The 7,840-nt window shown below is 47.7% G+C and overlaps 1 protein-coding gene across 1 annotated transcript in view; it reads right to left on the reverse strand.

Moving 5' to 3' along the window:
• Positions 1 to 7,838: 7,838 nt before the first annotated feature.
• USP13 (ubiquitin specific peptidase 13) overlaps positions 7,839 to 7,840 on the reverse strand; it is a 161,152-nt gene continuing 161,150 nt past the window's right edge. The window contains exon 21 of the mRNA XM_069727263.1: positions 7,839 to 7,840. This exon is cut by the window's right edge and continues 319 nt beyond it. The gene's annotated coding sequence lies outside the window, so the exon portion shown is untranslated.

A 7,840-nucleotide genomic window follows, 5' to 3' on the forward strand; every position in this document is an offset into this window, starting at 1 on the left:
GCCAGCAGTTTAGACATTAAATGCGATGAGGCCGCCACCTTTCAGGCCTGATATACAGCATTCTACAATGCTTATATAAGCCCCCAACTAGACTTGCAAGAGAAGAAAAAGACCTGTTATTATACTCACCTGCGGTTCTGTCCAAAGGGTGTTGATGTTCTTAGTCCGGCACCTCCCATCTTCTTACGATGCCGTCCTCCCTCTTGCTTTGTGTGGATGACGCATCCCTACATCATCAACACAGTCTCCCTGGTATCGCACTCCTGTGCAGGCGCACTTATCTGCCCTGTTGAGGGCAGAGCAAAGTACGGCAGTGCGCAGGCAACGGGAAAGTCAAAGAGGCCCAGCGCATGCGCCCTGCAGTACTTTACTATGCCCTCAGCAGGGCAGATAAATGCGCCTGCAAAGGAGAGCGATCCCGGGGAGACTGAGTGGATGATGCAGGACGCGTCATACACATGAAGCAAGCAGGAGGGCGGCGATCATAAAAAGATGGGAGACCAAGAAGAGCGACACCCCTCAGACCGGACCACCCCCAGGTGAATATAATAAAATCTCTTTTTCTTCTCTTACAGGTCGGGTTGGGGGCAGATATACTATACAGCATTATAGAATGCTGTATATTCTACCTGAAAGGAGGTGGCCGTATCTCATATCGGCCAAACCTGCTGACAGGTTCCTTTTAATGACTGTGCGTTGTGTTTAGGGGACACACCAAATTTACACTGTTATACCAGCTGCACACTGACTAATTTGCATTCTATCAACGTGTCATATCATATCAGTGTTGCCCCATAAAATATTTACAAAAATGTGAGGGGAGTACTCACTTTTGTGATATATTGAATATATATGTGTATATATCATATTTAAACTACACTTCTAAAGGTCAAACACATCTTTAAAAAAAGGATTAGTAACTTGCCATAAATACATATTGCACACATACGTGCATGTGTATACTGTATATTATATATACTTAATTGATAAATAAACATTATATAAATGTTGCAGCTCTCCTAAGTCTGAAGTTGTTATTCCATTGCTCCTGTGGCTCTGTATTCCTCAGATATGATCTCCTGTTCTTTTTATGTAAATCCAGTCATTTAGCCAAATGGGCGTGGCTGTCAACTCTTCTCTATTGGGGTACTGGAGTAGAGTTGCGCGAATTTGTTCCGATTCGGCAAATCTGACTTTGCCGTATTCGTGCCATATTGGTACCCTATTTGTGTCAAATGTGTTTGTTGATCGGTTCCGAACATATTCGGTAATTTCTACTCCCACTGATTCTAATGACGTTCGGCTGTGTTCGACAAATAGTGCAAAATCAATATTCGCTGCCGATCGGATTCAGAACCGAATATGAACAAATTCGCTCAACTCTACTCTTGAGGACCTGGACCAGTTGGCTACAAAGATTTACAGTGACGAAGGAACCATATCTTGACGTACACAGGAACAAAGAGAACACCAAATCCAGGCTTTTACACCAGGTAAAGAATACATATTTATGGCAGGTCTTGCTTTATAAGGGATATGTTGGGTTCAGAAAATATTCATAGTATAATAAATAGTTAGACAATCTTAGTATCTTAAACTAGGAGGAATTGGTATTGAAAGTATATTCTTCCAGTTTAACCACACAGATGAGGACACAGTAGCAAGACGAGTACTCACAAGTCTATAACATGAGCACTATATAATACATATCTACTTTATTGTTTCCACAGTTGTGGTTCACGTGAACTCAAGATACCCGTCTATCTCTGAGCTTGCTGGCAGACTGGTCACAGCCCATGAATGCCTTCGAAATCCTGAATTCACGTGTTTTCTTTGGACAAGACTCTGCAAATTAAGGCAAATGGCAATGGCTCTGGTGCATAGTCAGGGGAGTTAATGCGATATTCCAGGCAGGTATTCTGATATAATAACTCTACGAGAGTAAGATGGTGACGTGGATGTAAAGAGGATGGGCGTCTGAGTTCTCAGAGATTTACTGCATCCGTAGCACAAACCGCAGAGATCTCGGTAATCCGGACCCCGCTGTGTGCTGGATAATGTCAGACTGGCCGGGCCGGCCTTCACCCAATTAAGCTTCATTCCGTGCTGATAACTGCATTTTCAGCATTTTGTTAAACAAAATGGTTAATTAGTTACCTCTATAAAGCGGACATGGTCATTTTAAGGTCAGAGCTCGACTATACGGTCATTATATTTTATTTATGGATGGGAAGAAAACCACATTAGACTACTGCGCTCGTCAGAAGAATAAATGCAATCTGCATCTACTATAAAAAATAAAAAACACAGGACCGCAGCTGGTGACATGGCCACACATTGTACATATCAGCCCCCCTTACAGGAGACCACCACTGCAATGTTTACAAGGGACGGGACCACAGCTGGTGACATGGCCACACATTGTACATATCAGCCCCCCCTTACAGGAGACCACCACTGCAATGTTTACAAGGGACGGGACCACAGCTGGTGACATGGCCACACATTGTACATATCAGCCCCCCCTTACAGGAGACCACCACTGCAATGTTTACAAGGGACGGGACCACAGCTGGTGACATGGTCACACATTGTACATATCAGCCCCCCCTTACAGGAGACCACCGCTGCAATGTTTACAATGGACGGGACTACAGCTGGTGACATGGCCACACATTGTACATATCAGCCCCCCCTTACAGGAGACCACCGCTGCAATGTTTACAATGGACGGGACTACAGCTGGTGACATGGCCACACATTGTACATATCAGCCCCCCCTTACAGGAGACCACCGCTGCAATGCTTTCAAGGGACGGGACCACAGCTGGTGACATGGCCACACATTGTACATATCAGCCCCCCCTTACAGGAGACCACCGCTGCAATGTTTACAATGGACGGGACCACAGCTGGTGACATGGCCACACATTGTACATATCAGCCCCCCCTTACAGGAGACCACCGCTGCAATGTTTACAAGGGACGGGACCACAGCTGGTGACATGGCCACACATTGTACATATCAGCCCCCCCTTACAGGAGACCACCGCTGCAATGTTTACAAGGGATGGGACCACAGCTGGTGACATGGCCACACATTGTACATATCAGCCCCCCCTTACAGGAGACCACCGCTGCAATGTTTACAAGGGATGGGACCACAGCTGGTGACATGGCCACACATTGTACATATCAGCCCCCCTTACAGGAGACCACCGCTGCAATGTTTACAATGGAAGGGACCACAGCTGGTGACATGGCCACACATTGTACATATCAGCCCCCTAACAGGAGACCACCGCTGCAATGTTTACAAGGGACGGGACCACAGCTGGTGACATGGCCACACATTGTACATATCAGCCCCCCCTTACAGGAGACCACCGCTGCAATGTTTACAAGGGATGGGACCACAGCTGGTGACATGGCCACACATTGTACATATCAGCCCCCCTTACAGGAGACCACCGCTGCAATGTTTACAATGGACGGGACCACAGCTGGTGACATGGCCACACATTGTACATATCAGCCCCCTAACAGGAGACCACCGCTGCAATGTTTACAATGGACGGGACCACAGCTGGTGACATGGCCACACATTGTACATATCAGCCCCCCCTTACAGGAGACCACCGCTGCAATGTTTACAAGGGACGGGACCACAGCTGGTAACATGGCCACACATTGTACATATCAGCCCCCCTAACAGGAGACCACCGCTGCAATGTTTACAAGGGACGGGACCACAGCTGGTAACATGGCCACACATTGTACATATCAGCCCCCCTAACAGGAGACCACCGCTGCAATGTTTACAAGGGACGGGACTACAGCTGGTGACATGGCCACACATTGTACATATCAGCCCCCCTAACAGGAGACCACCGCTGCAATGTTTACAAGGGACGGGACCACAGCTGGTAACATGGCCACACATTGTACATATCAGCCCCCCTAACAGGAGACCACCGCTGCAATGTTTACAATGGACGGGACCACAGCTGGTGACATGGCCACACATTGTACATATCGGCCCCCTTAACAGAAGACCACCGCTGCAATGTTTACAAGGGACGGGACCACAGCTGGTGACATGGCCACACATTGTACATATCAGCCCCCCCTTACAGGAGACCACCGCTGCAATGCTTACAAGGGACGGGACCACAGCTGGTGACATGGCCACACATTGTACATATCAGCTCCCCCTTACAGGAGACCACCGCTGCAATGTTTACAATGGACGGGACCACAGCTGGTGACATGGCCACACATTGTACATATCGGCCCCCTTAACAGAAGACCACCGCTGCAATGTTTACAAGGGACGGGACCACAGCTGGTGACATGGCCACACATTGTACATATCAGCCCCCCCTTACAGGAGACCACCGCTGCAATGCTTACAAGGGACGGGACCACAGCTGGTGACATGGCCACACATTGTACATATCAGCCCCCCCTTACAGGAGACCACCGCTGCAATGCTTACAAGGGACGGGACCACAGCTGGTGACATGGCCACACATTGTACATATCAGCCCCCCCTTACAGGAGACCACCGCTGCAATGTTTACAAGGGACGGGACCACAGCTGGTGACATGGCCACACATTGTACATATCAGTCCCCCTAACAGGAGACCACCGCTGCAATGTTTACAAGGGATGGGACCACAGCTGGTGACATGGCCACACATTGTACATATCAGCCCCCCCTTACAGGAGACCACCGCTGCAATGTTTACAAGGGATGGGACCACAGCTGGTGACATGGCCACACATTGTACATATCAGCCCCCCCTTACAGGAGACCACCACTGCAATGTTTACAAGGGATGGGACCACAGCTGGTGACATGGCCACACATTGTACATATCAGCCCCCCTTACAGGAGACCACCGCTGCAATGTTTACAAGGGACGGGACCACAGCTGGTGACATGGCCACACATTGTACATATCAGCCCCCCTAACAGAAGACCACTGCTGCAATGTTTACAAGGGATGGGACCACAGCTGGTGACATGGCCACACATTGTACATATCAGCCCCCCCTTACAGGAGACCACCGCTGCAATGCTTACAATGGACGGGACCACAGCTGGTGACATGGCCACACATTGTACATATCAGCCCCCCTTACAGGAGACCACCGCTGCAATGTTTACAAGGGACGGGACCACAGCTGGTGACATGGCCACACATTGTACATATCAGCCCCCCCTTACAGGAGACCACCGCTGCAATGTTTACAAGGGACGGGACCACAGCTGGTGACATGGCCACACATTGTACATATGAGCCCCCCTTACAGGAGACCACCGCTGCAGTGTTTACAAGGGATGGGGAACTTTTATTAAAAAGCCTATAATTGAAAAGTTGTTCACAATAAGAAATCTACGGTAAATATAAAATGCAAACTCAGAAAATACCAAGTCTCAAAACGAGCCACATTCCTAATGGTCAAAGAAATAAAAAGGCACCGGTGACCATGATGTGACCATGGATGTCCGGCTAGGTGCTCTTCTCTGTGAGGGCCTCAGATTTCTTGTACTGGAGATACTGCAGTTATCAGCAAACATCCCATCATTTTTTAGGGCATAGATAGAGTCAGGGTTTATAGTTAAAGGGAGTGCGTCCTCCCAAAACTCCATTTACACTACTAGGGACCTTAGCCCCTTATAATGCTGCTCATATGTGCCGTATAGACTTCCCGTCGTTCGTTTCCCTGCATCCTCAATCAGCATGCCTGAACTGAATCCCCGGCCCTGAATGTTCACACTGACACTGCAGGAGCCCAGCGCACGCACACATACACAGTACATACATGACCAGACACGCTTATCCCTCTCTCCTGACACTGTGTGCACGCTCGCTGGGCTACTGCAGTGTCAGTGCATACTTACAAGTCTGTGGATTCTATTCAGGCAGTGCTCGCACAGTGTATGAATCCAGAACAGCAATGCTCTGTACACCGCTTAGTGGCCGCTCTCAGGTACTGCAACTACCCAGGAGCAGCCATTATACAGCTTATAGAGCCCAGCTGTTCTAGCATCTTACACGGTTTTCAATCAGCCGTTGCTGACAGAGCAGATGATGGGAGGGCTTTTGGACAGACCCACAACAAATTCATATTGATGAGCTATCCCTATCCAACCAGTAGGACATACAGGTGTACAATGTCAGCATTGTAAGCTTCAGACCACTCCTTTACAGTTATTTAGCTTGATATTGATTGCCTTCCATAAACCAATTGAATTTGGAGAATGATTCACTTTTAAAATGGAAGGCAACAGGCCATTATTGTTACAGTAATTAAACTGCTGACAGTGGTATGCCGGATGTAGTGGCGCATGCATGGATCATTAGGATGCTAATTAAAGGGGTTGCCAAACTATGAGGACAGCCCTTCTCAAACTTAATGTCTGGCGACAATAAAATAATAAAGCCTATACTCACCTCATGTGTTGGCGCCATTCCAGCGGTGTCGTCACATGTCACAACACCGCATCACAGCCGCCGGGACCACGAGTGACAACAGAGTGGGAATGGCGCCGGCACGGGAGGTGGGTATAGGCTTTATTACTTTATCGGGGCTGAACATTTAGTTTAAGAAGGGGTTATCCTAGTAGTGGACAATCCTAGAGGCAAAATGTGGTAGCAGCAGTTTAATAACTGGAAACCAGATGCCTGGATCCCTTTAAGGGACCTATAATGTAAGCGTAAAACATCACGCATTGATAGAACGTCTTCTTGAAGCTTTGCTGTAATATCTCAGACTGTGCCCCCTGACGGCCTTCATCACTGAAAAGTAGCAGGGACACTGCATGGCGCAGACCCAACCGTAGACAGAATATAGGAGGATTTGGGACTCAGCTCTACTAGCTGCTGATAGTGACCAGTAACAAGCACCAGAATGGAAGGGGTCAGATATATGCAGAAGGTGCAACTAATAAGAAGCCATGGAAGATGCAGGCAATGGTTACAATAGAATTATCTCCGGATTGTCCTAATCCTAACTTTTAGAAGGAGCAAATATTCTCTGCATAGCGCTCAGTCCGAATAATATCGGCCATATTATCGGTACAGAGATCTCTGCAGTTGGCATAGGAAAGCAGCCATTTCTGCTTCTTCTACCTTGGTAGGGCATCTGCTCCAGTTTAATATACTTCGAAGCCTGAATATATTTGCTATGGAAGGGCAGTAATAAAGGGGAAACCCTACAAATGAAGGCTGCGAGGGTGTGCGCAACCCTCCGACTCACAACGTGCTCTGTAATCCTTGCCGAGCCTCGGCGAGATTCAGTATGTCTGTTTTAGATGGTAAGTAATCCTCCTTACTGCCATGGCTTCACAGAAGGGAATCACAAGACAGTGCGAGTGCATATTCTCCAAAGGGTCCTAATTCTCAACTACATCTAGAACTTTGCCAGCAAAGTACACAGAGTGCAAAGAAGGACTTAGCAGAGGCTTAAGGGAGAACAAAAGAAACGAGATGGAGAATTGGATTCGTTCTCTCGATATATCCCCATCTATATTCTTGTCTATTTATTCCTTTGGAACCATTTGCATATTTCATCTACATGTGGTGACTGTTCCTTACCGGGGATAAGGCTTCTTAGCTACTGTGTACACCTAGGTCAGAGACCGGCATCAGCTCTGCGCCCAAACATATAGCAAAGGCGCCACCTGCTGAGCATTACTGAGAACTGCATGTAACACAGCCGAATACAGTGAATTCATTGCATCACATATTTCAAATGATCAATTCTTCCAAGAGAAAGAGCATTCCTAACGCTTGTCATAAAGTAAAAGGTAACACACTCATCCAATCC

Source organism: Ranitomeya imitator, chromosome 5, assembly GCF_032444005.1.
Source record: "Ranitomeya imitator isolate aRanImi1 chromosome 5, aRanImi1.pri, whole genome shotgun sequence".
NCBI lineage: Eukaryota > Metazoa > Chordata > Amphibia > Anura > Dendrobatidae > Ranitomeya > Ranitomeya imitator.